This window comes from Condylura cristata, unplaced genomic scaffold (genome assembly GCF_000260355.1).
Source record: "Condylura cristata isolate star-nosed mole 26May11 unplaced genomic scaffold, ConCri1.0 scaffold00004, whole genome shotgun sequence".
Taxonomy (NCBI): Eukaryota; Metazoa; Chordata; class Mammalia; order Eulipotyphla; family Talpidae; genus Condylura; species Condylura cristata.
The window spans coordinates 45,956,070-45,972,432 of NW_004567105.1; positions in this window are offsets into that span (position 1 = coordinate 45,956,070).

Below are 16,363 nucleotides of genomic sequence, written 5' to 3' on the forward strand. Positions count from 1 at the left end.
TCACACACACACACACACACACACACCCCTCCAGCCACCTGTCTAACTTTCCAAACAATTGTGCTAGAAGTAGGATTTGCTTCTCTTCTGTGTCTGTGACTTGACAGGCCGCAAGAGACCTTCATTTGTTCAAGAATCTGAACTAGTAGAATTTGTGTTTTTCTGTTAACTTTCCTTTTTTAGGGATATTTTTATGAGTCATTTTCTGGCTTTTCTTCTCCTAAGTCATCTGATTTCCAGTTAGATTCAGCTCCAGCTTCAAGATGTGTTTTATTTTACACTCATTTAGTTGGACTTGAGTTGTCAGATACACTCACTTATTTTTGTTTCTGTTGTGTTATAGGTGACAGGGTTTTGAGATTCATTTGGCTTGACCAGGTTCGTATTTTCTTGCATTCTTTCTTACTTTTTACTCCTTTCCCCCCTGTATTGTTGTTTGAAATTGGTTAAACTTCAACTTTCATGGATATTTCACTTGAGGTGGTTTTTCTAATTGAATGTTACATTTTTTAAGAAATATAGTTTACTCTCTATATGTTTGTTTGCTTCTCTCTTGGTTTTCGATACTGCTGAGTGTGATGCCTTTTCAGCCTCCTGGTAAGAGGTTCTACCTCTTGGGTGACCATGTGTCCTCATTTGTCTTGGACAACCCCAGTTTGGCCTGTTGTTCTGGAGTCTGGTCCAAGTATCCTTTTGAACATGTCCCAGTAAGGTGATAAATTACATGGTCTAGAAGTGTCTTTGTTCTACTTTAATCAGTAGGCCAGTATTGAATATACTTGGATCCTCTGGGTGCTGGGACAGAAGACACATCATACTATCATAAATTATTCTCTATGGGTTTGCCAATAGCCTGAGACGGTTCCTTTCTTTTCTTGTCGTTATATACAAAACAAAGTTGTTGATTTACCTTGTGGTTAAGGTTAAACTTGTGATTAGGCACCCATATATACTGTCTTTAAGACAGGATAGTAATTGATTGGAAGTGGTAAGATAGGGGAGGAACAGCACTACACTTTTTGAGTTATTTAGAGTTTTGCAAGTTGACATGCAATTAAATCCTTGAGGTTATATTTATAAAAATCCAGCTTTATCTTTTACCACTTGGCCAACATTGGACAAATTGCTAAACCTGTACTAGTCTCCCTTCTGCCACTTAAGAATATAGATAACAAATGTTTGTTCTTTTGGACTTTTGTGACATTGAAATATGTGGAACTAGATAGAGGTAGTGATTGCACAACATTGTGAAAGCACCATCTACCACTAAATTGTGGGCTTAAAAATGATTAGTTTTTGTAATGTCAATTCACTGGAATAAAAAAGTAAATAAAAAAGATAATGTACATGCAAAATTCTTCTGCAGAGAGGTGCTCAGCTGAAAATTTACTAACAAAGGGTCAAGGGCTATTTCTGGTAGCTTTCAAAGAAACTGGAATATTACAAGGCAGGGTTGACCTCCTCCCACCCCACCCCACTCAAGCTAAACTGTCCGCTGTATGCAACAAGTGAAAAGCGCCCCCTACCATTGTATGGCACATGGGAAGGCAAGTGGCTGGAATTTGTTTTCAATATTGAATAAAATGGAAAAAATGACTCACGTGCAAGATTCCACTTTTGGAGAATGAAATTCAATATTGCCAGTGTCAGGCTCTCGACTTCCAAGTTTGAATCACTTCGCAATTAAATCTCACACATGTGAGTGTTATAGGGCACCCCAATTCTGTTAAGAGGACAGGGGGAGAGAGGGGCACTCCTGAAGCCCCAAAAGACAAAACATATAAAACTTTAATGAAAAAGGGACTTTAATACAGTAAATAAACAATATGGAACACAAAGAATATAACTTCTAAATCAAACACCTGAAGTTACCCATCCCCTCGTGGGCAAAAGTCAACCCAAAAGGGGTTGGCCCAAAGCAAGGCCTGAAAACCTGCCACTAGACTAAAGCACCTTCTGGCCAGGACCCATGGAAAAGGGTCAGAAATGGCCAGACAAATCTGAGAGCAAAAGAGCAAAATCAAAATCAACATAAACACTGCCATAGTCACCTCCCTACAGGTATCTCACCCACATCTGCCTTAACCAGTCCAGGGTCAGGAAACAAGCCCGGTTTCTTCATCACATGCTTGCTGCTCCATGTGGCTTCCTTAGGTCTCCTCCTTTCTCCATCCTGCTTTATTCTCTTCTTTTTCTCCTTCTGGGTGGGGCAGGGAACCTGGAACTTCCCTTTTTCCTAGGGACCACTCTGTTACATGAGGACTACTGACTGAGATTCTGATCACCCTGTGATTCTTCTTTGAGTTCGTCTTCAGCAATCACGTCAAAACCTGCGGGCTAGTTCTTGAGCAAGCACACCACCAACAATGCCTTATCTTATACTTGTGCAATTCACAAATATGCCTTATACACAGCCTCAGAGGCCCTCTCTTCAGCTCTCTTCAGTAGGCAGGGCTTACTCTTCCCAATTAGGGATGTGGAAACTGAGGTGGGTTGTATCACGCAATTCTTCAAAGGTGGAGACAGAGCTGGGTCCTGATTTCCTGGCATTCCATCCCTCGGCCTTTCTTTCCGCTGGAAGTAAATATGTACCACATTATTCTTCCAATTCTCCTTTCTTGATATATTTTCAGATAAATGAATAAATAAATATGCTTGGACTGTTAGCTGCGATACAGCAGGTACTCACAGTGATAGGTGTTTCTGTGCTACTTGGTGACATTTATTCACTAGACCACTTAAATCACAAAGTTGATGTGTTTTTAAATTTGGGGGGAATAAAACCTTTAAAAAAGAAAAGTCCTCTGACATCTTGTGACTGTAACTGAGTGTGTAGTCTCTATGTATCATCTTCTAAATATTTTCCACAGCTGTTCTTTTTTACTCTATTATTAAATAAATATGTTTGACTTCAGTCTATCTCAGTTCTCAAAATATAAAGCAGTCTCTCTTCTCTCACACTCGGGAATGGGTGCAATCCTTCACATTCTTCTTAATTGTTTATTTAAATTGTTTCCTTCTGTATCCAATAGAATGGGATATTTGGCCAAAACAAGTCATTGTAACTTCATTTAGCGGCCAGCTGTGGCAATTTGTGCCACAAAACTTTCTCCAGAGGTGGTGAGAATAATCACAGTGCAAATCCTTCTCATCAGCTGGTTGGGTTTCTCCTTCCATGGTCAGGGACAAAGGACTGTTTGCTTAACTGGAGGCCCTTGGGTTAAGCCTGTTAGTAAAAGACACTTCTGATCTTTGTGAAGATCACAAATATGTGAGCTTTGTTAGTCTTGTTTTTTTCTCAAAGATTCTACCCATAAGTCTCTCAACATCTTCAGTGAAATAGAGGGCTTAATCTTAGAAAAGTAGAGCTATTCAAGTCGACAAACTTTTATTTTTCACAACGGGACTGCAAGCAACGTTTATTTCATGGGTTTACTATGCCTTCACATATTGGCTATAAGGTATAATCTGATACTTAAGACTTAAAAAACAAGTCCCTTTTTTTTTTATAAGTCAACCTGTGCAAATCACCTGACTTTTATTCATTAACTTGTTTTCATTAACTTGTTTCTGGCTGCTGTTAAGCAGAAGGCAACAGAACCTGAGAATTTAGACTTCCAGAAAAGCCACCTGAAATCAGACCTCCGCCAGGCAACACTAGACAAGTTCGGTGACTTCTCTGTACTGTGGTTTATTATCTCACTTGTAATGATAGTGATTTTTTTTTTTTTTAAATCTTACAGGGTCTTTAGAGGAACAAATGACATAATAAGCATAAATGATTTATAACTGGTCTTGACATGCAATGAACAAAAAGTGCTAAATTCTACTACATGTGTTTATACCACAGGTACTGGAAGCTCTGAGCTTCTCCACAACAGTGGTGAGCTATTTGCAGTCCTCTTACTAACTTTTTCTGGAAATAACTTCTTTGTGAGAACTGCCTTTAGTAGGCCTGCCTACTCCAATACCCTGAGCAGGAGTTCACTGTTTCACATCTGGCCTATTAATCGTACCCATGAAATTTACAAATAAATAACATGATAGTAATAATAATGACAGTGATGATTAGGACAGTTAACCCTTATAAAAAAACCTAAAATGTGCAGGGCCCACTTGTGAGCACTTTACATTCATTAACTCTCTTAATTCTCAGGACAACCTAAGAAGCTAGATAATATGATTGTTCATTCTCATTTTATAGATGAGAAACTAAAGTTTGAGGAGATTAAGTGGCTGCTCAAGAACACACAGCTGGTAAAGGTGGGGTGGGGGTGGGGAGTTTTTCTTATCTGCCTTGTCAGCTTAAGGGACTTCCTCTTTCACTCTGGGGCCTCTAGTGGAGGAAAGGAGGAAGCCTGGCACTGTATGAACCTGTATACTGCCGTCTCCACACAATGAAACCCAATTTATAGGAGAAGATCGGGCCAATATTTAGAGGACAGCAAAATCAAGAGAAAGAGGTAAAGGGAAGGAAGAAAGGAGAAGATGTATCCTGACATCTGAGTGCTATATCCTTGAACTTTTGGGTTTTTTGATATAATAAATTCTCAATCCTCTTTTTCAAAAACCAGCCTGATTTAATTCCATCCCTTGCAGACAAAATAATCCTGACTAATTCTGGTAACAAAATGAGTTTTATTTGGTTGTTTTCTACTATGGAAAAATACACAATCCAAATATAAAATTGATCATTAATGGCATTTAGAACAATCATAATCTTGGGCAACCATAACACTATTTTCATCACCCTCACAAGTAAACTTTGCATTCATTAAAGACTAAAACCCATTGCTCCCTCCCATAATCCCTGGAAACCACTGCTTGGTGTTTAATGGATTTACCTATTCTAGACATTTCATGTAAATGCAATCACATAATATGTAACTTTTCATACTTGTTTTCTTTCAGTTAGTGTACTGTTCAGCCATGTTGCAGCATGTAGCAGTTTTCATTACTTTTTATTTTTGAATAATATTATATTGCATGGACATAACACATTTTATCTCTCAATTGATGGATATTTGGATTGTTTTCACTTTGTGGCTTTTATGAAGAACATGCTGTGTATATACATGTACAAGTGTTTCTTTAAACGCATGGTTTCAGTTCTCTTGGGTGTAGTCTCAGGAGTGGAAATTGCTAGATTATATGCTCAATTTACTGAAGAACAATCAAACATTTCCACAATGGTTGCACCATTTTACATTCGCGCCAGCAATGTGAAAACATCACTATTATTTAAATGTAAGGAAAATAATAAAATGAACAACTCATGGGTAAATATTGGCTTTGTGCTTTGTACATATACACATGTGCAATGCAGTACGTAAAGCTTAAGCATCTCCCTTTTATAAAGGCCTCAGTCAAGCTTTGTAGGTAATATAAAAGAGGGATAATAATCACTTTTAGTTCTCAGAAAGTTTGTGATATAATACAAGTTATAATTAAATCGCCACCTTTTAGGTTAAAAAAATTAGTATATATTGGCCATTTCATATGGTACCACCTAACACATACACCGCTATAAAAGGTAAGTGTAATTTTAATTTCATATAATTTTATAGTCTAATACACATACTTAATAAAGAGTACATTTAACCAACAAATACTCTGGGGAAGTGCCTCCTAAATATGCTAGGTATGACATGGAGTACTAAAAATACAGATCCTGAGGAGCTTACCAAGTCTAGCATGGACCTGGAAGGTGTCTCCAGACACCCAATATTCGTTGAGTTACTAGAATAGGGAAAGTGTGCTGAAATATTAAGAGTATTTTAAATTATAGTTTATGGGTCATTTTTATTACTCTCTTTTCACACTCATGTTTTCTAAGAGTTTCTATAATAAATTTACATTCCTTTAATAGAAAAATAAACTTATAAGTAGGGAAGCTATAGGGAGCAGAATAACAGTTGGTGGTATAGCTAAATGGACTTTTTTATATTATCAAGATGATCTTTCATAAGTAAGGGTGAACAATTTCAAATGGCTTTTTTGTTTTGTTTTGTTTAGCCTAAATTTGCTTTTTTTTTTTTTTTTTTTTTTAAAGATTTATTTATTTATTCGTACAGAACTGGGGTACAGGCCAGAGGCTCAGGGGCGGTGAGAGGATTCACCAGAGACAGAGTGGGGAGCAGAACGGGCAGATCGACGAAGCACACTGCCGAGGGGAGCAGCGGGCGGGTCAGGAGAGGTCTGGCTCGCCATGTGGTCTCCTCCCGGGCAGGCGGCAGGCGGGAATCGAACTCATACGGAAGTGGCTTCAGATTCTCAGTGCTGTGCTTTAACCCGCTGCGCCACCAGGGAGGGCCTAAATTTGCTTTTTAACATTAAAAATTCTTTGGAAGTATTTCCTAGGAATGACATGTATATGTCTCAAATTCCTACATTTTTTATTGTTTCCCTATATTCACATTTTGACCTCTTTCACTCTTATGAGATTATTGATTTGAAGACTATGCTTACTCCAGTCCAATCCCTTAGAATAAATAAGATAGTTTAGGCCAAGATCTTGTTAAAATAAACACCATTAATAAAACTTTGCTTTGGGAAACATGTTCTTTATGTACTTTCTCAGACTTCTGTTCCTTGAGGGAATAAAAACAAGGAGGAAAAGGAGTGATTTTGGGTTGTCTACTGAAACATAATGCATTAAAATACAGATGCTTTTTAAAAAATATCCAGTTGTTATGTACTGAGGGATTCTTGTAGTCTAGGCACTACACATTGGTTAAATCAACAACCTTCATCATAATCTAACAAATCAGAATTTCATTCCCTATTTCTTAGATGAGCATTTGCAGCAGCTTTCAGAAGGCTGTTTGCTCCCTAAGCTCATACAACTGTGTTGAGGACTCCCAAGACAATGCATTTCCCATGATCTTATACTATCTTTCATGAAATAATGAATAAACAATATATTTTAAACCAGATCATAATTTCTTTTCTTTTCTTTTTTTTAAAAAAGATTTATCTATTTATTTATGCATACAGAACAGGATATACCAGAGGTACAGGGGCAGTGAGAGGATTCACCAAAGACAGAGTGGGGAGCAGAACAGGCAGAAAGATGAAGTACATTGCTGAGGGGAGCAGTGGATGACACAGAAGTCTGCTGCACCATGTGGGTTACTGCCCTGACCAGATCGAAACTGGTGTTGAAGCAGTGGGGCTAGCTTGGTAGTGCTGTGCTTTAACCCTATGTACCACCAGGAAGGCCCCAAATCAGAATTTCTTAATTGATGTTACTGACACTTTGGGTCAGATAATTCTTTGTTGTGCAGCTGTCCTAAACATTTACAATTTCCTTAGGGGGGTAGGGAGGGGGGGATCAATCTGATGAAGAATCAAGTACTAAATCATTCACATGATCTAGAAGGAAAATGATCATTTTAATTTTCATAAAAAGAGACTGAAAAGGAATTTCCTAAGAAAGCTTGCTTGAAGTAGTCCATGATTGTGTCAACAAGAAACAAATAGAAGCAGTATTGGAGATTTCACAATAATTGATGTGGTACAGACAGCTCAGTTGAGGTAATTTAGACTCCAGAGCTGCCTCCTGTCAGTTTTTGCCTTCACTCACCACCCTGCCTCTAGGATAACAGCATTAAAAAGTAAGGGCTATGTCATATTTATACAAGGAAAGAGACTTTTCATTATAACATAAAGGATAGCATAGTCCTTCAGAAACATCAAGTCATGTGAGATTTTAAAAAAAATCCTTAGAAAAGCAGTCAGGCAGTTAACCTTTTAGAAGTGCCAGCTCCTTGAAGCCTATTGTTCTATACCCTGGGGATACTGCAGGAAGAAAATACACAATAGACTCCTTCACAGAGCTTGAAGTCTAGTAAGGAAGACAGATGATAGGCCAAAACTGCACACAATGTGGTTAATTAAATAGTTATGCATGCACGGGACTGCAAAGAATTATTCCTTGATTTTATTTATTTATTTTTTGATGCTAGGCCAAATAGCACACGATCACCGTATGATAGTTATCTCATTGCTACCTCTGAGCTCCAAACCTCTCCCTATGTTCTGCCTGATAATTCACAAAGTACATTTCCCAGATGCCTTTGCCAGATGGTTTCCTGTTAGATTCTACTCAAGGAGAGCATAGAGAGAGTTTGGAAGGCAGGGGGAAGTGAGAAAAAGTAGGAGGTCCTGGAAAAGGACTTCCTTCTCACTATTTGCTTATTGTTCCTGTCAAAGTTGCCCCATCAGGGGCTCTTTAGCCCAGAGCAGCAGCTGATCCCAACCTCCAGTTCCTTCTGGAATTTACCAAAAAGTCGAAGGTAACTTGGAAGGTAACAGCTTGTGCTGTCTCCTCCCACAAGCACACCAGGCCTTGGCAGGAAGGGACTTTTTCTTCACATATTCATTACCATTTATTGAGTGACTTCTGAGTACATTGCTCATTTCAGAGACTCTTTATAACTGAGGGATTGAAATCTTCATACTATAACAGTTTATGAATTCCCCAAGGTCATCCTCAAATTAAATTTAGAATCAAGTCTTCAGATACTCAAGTCAATGTCTTTTGCAGTCTATACTTGCTTTCACTGAGTGATGAAATATAGCTTTGGGTAACAATGGTTATCAAGTAAAACCTGATTAATTCAGCAGGAGCCAAATTCCTTTCATTAAAAATCGTGGGTTTTTTTCTTTGTTTTCTTCTAGATTCAGTAGTAAATGAGAAATGCTATTTATTAAGCACCCACTTCATTTCTTTATTTTTCTCACCACATAATGGAAAATGGACTTTACAAACTTCTAGAATAATTCTGAACTCTGTAATCTGACATAGAAGCACTTCCTTCTGCTGGTCATTTAGGATTACTGTTTAAAAAAAAAAAATGACCCTATTCCAGCTCAGTGATATCCAGCCAAATCTGTTCCTGACCTGACAATGCCATAACCAGGCCAGTCACAGGAGGTACACTGTGGCCAGGTGAGAATTCTGTCAGTCATGAAGTGATTCAAAACACACCAATGAATTCAAATTACATTTCCCCTGTTCCTGTTTTTAGTAGGAGTTCTGAATACTCTTCTGATCTCCTCTTCTGAAGTAACACTGACAGGGAGCAGACACTATTGTGCTTTTTACCTACATAATCTCTCCCCACAATAACTTTGAGAAGTGTCTCATTACAGTCCTCATTTAATAGCAGGATTACAGAGAGTCTGAAGTGTTAGTGGGTGGACAGAAGTTTGGGGACACTTTGGGAACAAGGAAGTATACAACAGCATGACACACATTCACCCACGACATATAACTGTCAAGGGTGTTGTTCATGGAATCCCACAAGTGTAAATATGATGATGTAATATTTGAATTTAGATAAGACACTGTAAGTAGGAAACTCAGACTCAGTAGCAGTAACTTGCTCGAGGTCACCTATAATGAAAGGGATCGACAAGCTGGACTCACATCTGTTCGAGCTCAGAAACTTTCTAAACCATGAAGTTTCCGGAGAAGTGACATTCACTGCAAAGCCAAGCACTTTTAGATGAATCAAGACAGCAGAATATTGACTCTAAGGAAAAGCATCACAACTGTTAGAAAAACTCATTAACCTTGGGGGAAGTGCATTTACCTTCCAATTTAGGAACCATCTGGCAGCGGAATCCCGTCTGACCGAGCGCACCCCACAGGAGGGCAGTCTGCGGTCCATTTCTCACAGCCTGGCTTAGCCTCCCGTCTGTAGCCCTGCCTTGAAAGCAGCCAGCCCCTTTTGCTGTTGATCAACTTAATTTCTTCACATCAGCAAAATGCTGAGCAGCTGATGACCGTTTCTGAAGTAGCTGAGAAATAGGACACTAAAAACTGGGCTTTGAATGAGTCTGAGGAAAAGCAAGTGTTTTATTTCAGACTTGTCAGTTTCTATATCTCCACATGGAGTAAAGAGGGAGCGCTGTGATGGGCACCTGACCAAGAAAATTAAACTAATTTAGCTCTAATCTAGTAAACTGTTGCGAGGCTAGGGCTCTGCGTTGTTTAATTTGTTGATTTAGCCCTCATGAAGGAACATAAATGATAATGATCATTTTTCTAACAGGATTTTTAAAAATGATTAGCACGTCTTCAGGAATATAGGGAAGCCATCCACTTAGCTGTTTTGATGCTTGAAGTTTATTTATGCTACATGAATATTCAAACGTAACTTTAATTTGGATTCCAGGTTTTACATGAATTTGAATAACAAGAACCTCTAGTACTTAATTTTTGAGGAGAAAAATAGTCGTAGCTTGCATTTTAGAAATTTACCAGCAGATGGCAGTGTCTGACAGAGTTTTGCTAATCTCTTCTATTTCTCCCCTCTCCTCAGTCTACTAAAGTTACTTCCAAAGTCTAGCCAAATATATACAAAAGTATAGGCAGTGCTCACACCTTACAAATGTACCCTGCATCTGAAATGAATTGTTTCAATTCTTTTGATTGTTTCAATAATTCAAATATTTCTTTTGACTCATTCGCTAAATATCTGCAGTAATAGGTTCAATTTATTTCAATAAATACCACAATTATGAGATTAATTTATTGTAATGGAAATGAATCTGCATCAGTGAGAATGTTAAAAAAAAATACTGATTGGGCTTCCCTGGTAGCGCAGTAATTAAATAAAGTCTTAGTACTATCAAGCTATCAACAGCCACTGAAGCGTGAGTTAGATCCCTGGCCAGTGAGCCAACCCACCTGGCACAGCAGACCTCTCCTGTCTGGCCCAGTGCTCCTCTCAGCAGAGTATTTCAGTACATCTGCCTGTTCTACTCCCCACTCTGTCTGGTGAATCCTCTCACCTTCCCCCACACTCCCACCTCTGGCCCATATCCCAGTTCTTGTCTGCATAAATAAATCTTTTTTAAAAATACTGATTTAATGGAAGTGTTTCCATCACTGTTTTCTTTAGTCTCATGAATTTCCAATAACAATATCATTACAGTTGGCTATTATTTCAATTAATTATTAATGTGTACCAGGCACTAAATTACCAGATATCTCCCTTTCTGTTAAGCACCCATAAGTCTTAAACAGAAAAATATAATGAAGAGTTAGGAGGAAGGAATTTGGAATTTAGTTTTATTTAATCTGAAAGTGGTATTTTATTATACTTGAGTATGTGTGTCTACATATATACAACTCTGTTTTAAACTGTTTCCCAGTTACTTGAAAGAGTTAATAAATAAGCCAAAGTCCTTTACAGTAAGCTTGTATTGTGGTAAGCAGATACAAGTGATACAAATGTTTATAAACAACATACAAGTTTCAAGAGTGATGTCAGCAGGATATGGACAGGCATTTGGAAGTGACTTGGCCTCTTAGAATTCTGAAGATGCCTCTTCGAATTATTAATTTTGCATTGAGTACTGTGTAATGAGGAGGAACAGGTGATATAATTGGGGGAAGAGCATTCCAGATGGAGGAATAGCAAATGCAAGGCCCTGAGGCAGGGCCTGGTATAAGTAGCAGCTGCAAGGAGGGCGCTGTCTCAGCAAATTGAGTGGAAGGAAGAGAGAGATGTGGTTGAAGAGGCAGGGCCAGGTCAGATCAGGCAGACCCTGGTAGAATTTGAATCTGTGTGGTTGGGGAGTCAGTCAAAGTTTAAAGCAGAGGAGTGATTTATATCCTTTAATACAATTTCTTCACAAAGTATCATTATCCCCATTACATTGTTGAAGAAATTGAGATTTAAAGTGATTAGTAGTTGGTTAAAGATGATTCGGTTAGGAAGGGTTTTTTTTTTTTTAAGATTTATTTATTTGTGCATACAAAACTGGGTTACAGGCCAGAGGCTCAGGGGCGATGAGAGGCTTCACCAGGGACAGAGTGGGGAGCAGAACAGGCAGATTGATGAAGTACACTGCTGAGGGGAGCAGCGGGAGAGTCAGGAGAGGTCTGCCACGCCATGTGGTCACCTTCGGGGCAGGCGGGAATCGAACTCATGCGGAAGTGGCTTTAGCTTCTCAGTACTGTGCTTTAACCCGCTGCATCACCAGGGAGAGCCCGGTTAGGAAGGATTTAAGGAGCCAAACGATTGACTTGTGGATGCAACAAGAATTTACTAAAAATCCACTTTGACATCTACCCTAATAAGGATGAGGAGTACTTTTAGTGTTAAAATTTGATTAAAGTGGTGAGATTCAGAAAGGGCATGCTTGTCAGAGTTTACAATGCAGCCAATGATATTTAGATTATTTTGCAAACATTTATTCCATCTTACAGATCAGAAAACAGCAACAATACAACACTGAGGTACATATATGTAACTTTCACATTCTTATAGTTGAAAAGTGGTAAAAGCAGGATTGGAACCTGATAGTACAGGTACAAAGCCCCGTCCTGAAACTGCTTGCCAGGCTACTGTCTTCTGTGAAGCCATTAAGATACTGCTGAGGCTGTAGAGTATCAATTTCCAGGAACCATGAATGATAAAGTAAAAAAAAAAACAAAAAAAAACAACTCTATATGATACTATTTTTATTTAAAAACAGACATCTATAAACAACACATATAAATAGATATACTTGCACATATACATATATTCGGTAATTCCTTTTCCCTTCTGTTTACTTAGAGAAAAATTTTAAAATGGTATAAACAGAGAACATACAGTGAATACATACCCTGTCACCATTCAAACTTAAATTGTCAGTATATTTCAGATTCCTTATAAAAACAAAACCTGGTTATCATATTTTTATTGATATCATTCAAAAAGTAGAAATACAATATATAGAATTGTTGGTGAGAGATGTTTTTTTCTCTATTTCTCAATTATACAAATATGACATGTTCATTTCAGGAAAATAAAATCAAGAAGAAAAATTAAAGGAAAAAATCTATTTTAGTCAAACTTCTCATCACTAACCATGTTTTTATTTTGACATGCATTGTTCTCAGTCTTAATGCAAATATCCACATATAAAGAGAAAGCAGCCTGTGTAGTCCACAAGAAAGCCTTCTGTAAATATGATTGAACAAAAAATTCAAAAAGCAAAACGTTTTGTACACCTTTTAGGAAATACATTTTTACATCTTTCTATCTCAATATTAAAAGAAACTGCTGCAATAATAAGTTGCTCTAAGCTTCAAGGCCTGCTCTTTCCAATCTGACAGCCATCAGCCACCTCTCTGAATGATCTATGTCAAATACACTCTGAATTTCAAAGACTTTGCACAAAGCATGTGAAATCATTCATTAACAGTTTTTCTATGTTGATTACAGGATGAAATATAAAATATCTGCTATTTTAGGTTAAATCATATTTTATTAAAAATGTTATTAAGTTTTATTAAAACTTTCACCTTATTTCTCTGGGTTACATAAATTTAATTGCATATTAATTAGCATATTACCAATACTGATTTCACCCTGCTTGTTCCTCCTTTGTTAGTGTAGCTATTAGAACAATTATAAAGACTAGGGTTCTATTTCTGTTGGAGAGCCTACTACTTTGTACACTGATATTCTCACACATGCATACACTAGCCCTCACATCTGATTCTTCCACTCTATCCCTGGACAGCAATAAAGAATAATGTGAAAGAATAATCACTTCTGGTTATATATGCAGATCTTGAATTTGAGCTCTCCATATATTTGAGAAAAGGATTCATCTGGAAGCTTCAAAAAGTTTGGCAGACGTACAGAGAACCCTGGCATTCTGAATGCCTGACCTGAGGCCACACCAAACCAGAACCAATCCTTCCAGCTCAGTCTCTTTGCCAGACCAAACAATGCTGAGTGAATATGTCATACCAGCCTGTCATTGGGTAGTATTTGGGGTCTTACTGCTTCTTTCTGGCTAAGCCACCAGCCTAGTAACGTAAGGGAAGATTGTGTCAATCTGTGGGGAAACCCAGAACTCATTACCCCACCCAGGGGCATTATCAGGATTTATAATTTCCTGCAATTCACACTATTTCCTTTCCACACCCAACACACTTCCTACCCTGCCAATAGGCAAGTGACAGCCAGCCTCTCCTCCTTCCTGCATTGTGTCCTCATTTCCCACAAGCCAGAAGCAAATAACCCCAATGTTTGCTGTGAAACTATAGCTCCAGGGAGCAGAGAGAAAACTCTGTCTTGTGCTAGCTTTTTTAAAAAAAGATTTATTTATTTATGCATTCAGAACTGGGCTACAGGCCCGAGGTGCAGGGGAAGTGAGAGGATTCACCAGAGACAGAGTGGGGAGCAGAACAGGTAGATCAATGAAGTACACTGAGGGGAACAGCAGGCGGGTCAGGAGGTGTGCCTTGCCATGAGGGTCACCTCCTGGCTGGGAATTGAACTAGTGATTAACAATCTGACAGTAATGATACCACTCACCTGTGCCCCTTAGAAATAAGACAAGCTCTTCATTATAATTGCTATTTTGTTCCCTGATCCCTTATTTGGATCCTCTACATTCCTCTTAAGAGTGAAACTATCTGACATTTTTCTTCTTCTTTCTAGCTTATTTTACTGAGCATGATCCCTTCCAGTTCCATCCATGTTGCTGTGAGTGGCATGTGTTTATCTTTTTTTGATTGCTGAGTAGTAAACATCAAAAACAACAGGAAACTATAAACCAGAGATATTCTGCAGTGGGGGGGAGAGCAGGGTGGGAAGAACACAAGGGACTATGGTGATGGTGCACAGAGGAATTGGTGGTGGGAATTTCATGAGGACTATAACCAAAATGAAAAAGTATTCATTGTGCAAAAATGAAAAATGATGTAAAAATATATAAAATAAAATATGTAAATAAATAAGAAGTAAAACAAAGCAATAAGACAAGCTTTTCGCAAATAAGAGCCTACACGGGCACACCCAGTGGTTTCCAGACAAGGGTTAGTAGCAGAATTTCTGTCACCTTGCAGTGAATTGGGAGAGAAATACCCTGAAACACAACATGCTAGCATTTCCGTAAGTCAAAATTTGATCCATTCAATGCATATTCTTTATTCAAGTATTTTTAATACCAAGATATCCTTACTTTTATGAAGTAATGATTATAACTAATGGCATATATGGGTATGTTTCATATATGCCTGCTGTCAGTCCCCAGATATGGGGGCCATCTTGACTGGGAATCACTGATCCTGGCTGACAGGATGGGCAGCTTTCCCAACCAAAGGACATAGAGTTTATCAGTTTAATATAACACAAGTTCTTAGATTTCTTAACATTATCAAATCCTCAAAACAGTACTTGATGTTCCCCTTTCCTCATCTTATTCCTACAAGATAACTCAAAGTGTGAGGTATGTAAAGATTCTTCTTAGTAAATACTCATGGATTGTGTGATGTGGTAGTATTAATTGCTGAGGCTTTAAAACCCTATTTGATGTGTTGATTCCTCTCATTCTATTTAAAAGTATATCACAGATCCTGGAAAAACAATATTTGATATAAAGAAGAAGCAACAATATATACGCATGTAACTTTTGAATATCAGTTGCCCATACTAAGAATTCTATGTTTGTGTAAATAACCAAGTATAGACATAACTATATAAATAACAATAACCCTTAAGCAGATTTAGTCTGTGTTTTTTAGCTCTTTATTTACTCCAAAGAGAAATGGCAAATAATTATCAAGGGACAAATATTTATCAAGAAGGCTCTAGATTGGAGCTGGACAAGACATCAAAGCCTCAAGGGGAAAGTGAATATTAACCAGGTAACATCACAAGCAGATGACTTCATAAAATTTAGAGATGGGGCCTCCCTGGTGTCCTAGAGGTTAAGTTTCAGCACTATCACCACAAAGGCCTGAATTAAGATTCCTGGCCAGGGAGCTGACCCATATGGAGCTGCAGACCTCTCCTGTCTCACCACGGCTCCCCTTAGCAGTGTATTTCAGCAGATCTCCCTGTTCTGTTTCCCACTCTGTCTCTGGTGAATCCTCTCACCCTTCCTCTCCCCAGCACCTCTTCCTACACCCCAGTTCTTCTATGCAAAAATAAATAAAAATCTTTAAAGTGTAGAAATGGCCTGGGTTTGAGTTCAGAAAACTTCTGGAGGAAGATATCTAGCTAAAAACAAGGGTGGAGGTTTTTAAAGTGAATATATAATTACTTCCACAGAGAATAAAGAGGGAGAAAAAACAGTTTGAGGTGGGAGAATGGTTTGTAAAAAGGCTTAAGGATCCACTTTAGTGTCTCGTGGTTTTCTTGACTGGAAATTTACAGGGAAAACATGAGGTTATTTTTGAGACTTCAGTTTTGAAATCCTCAATGAATGAACACAACTGCCCAGATGTGAGTGAAAACATCTGTGCAAAACATGGGAAAGAAAAGGAGACCAGGAATACCAGTTGGGGACAACTGTCCCTTATGGTTAAAGAGGATAAAATAATTTCTTTGCCCCCAAAAGA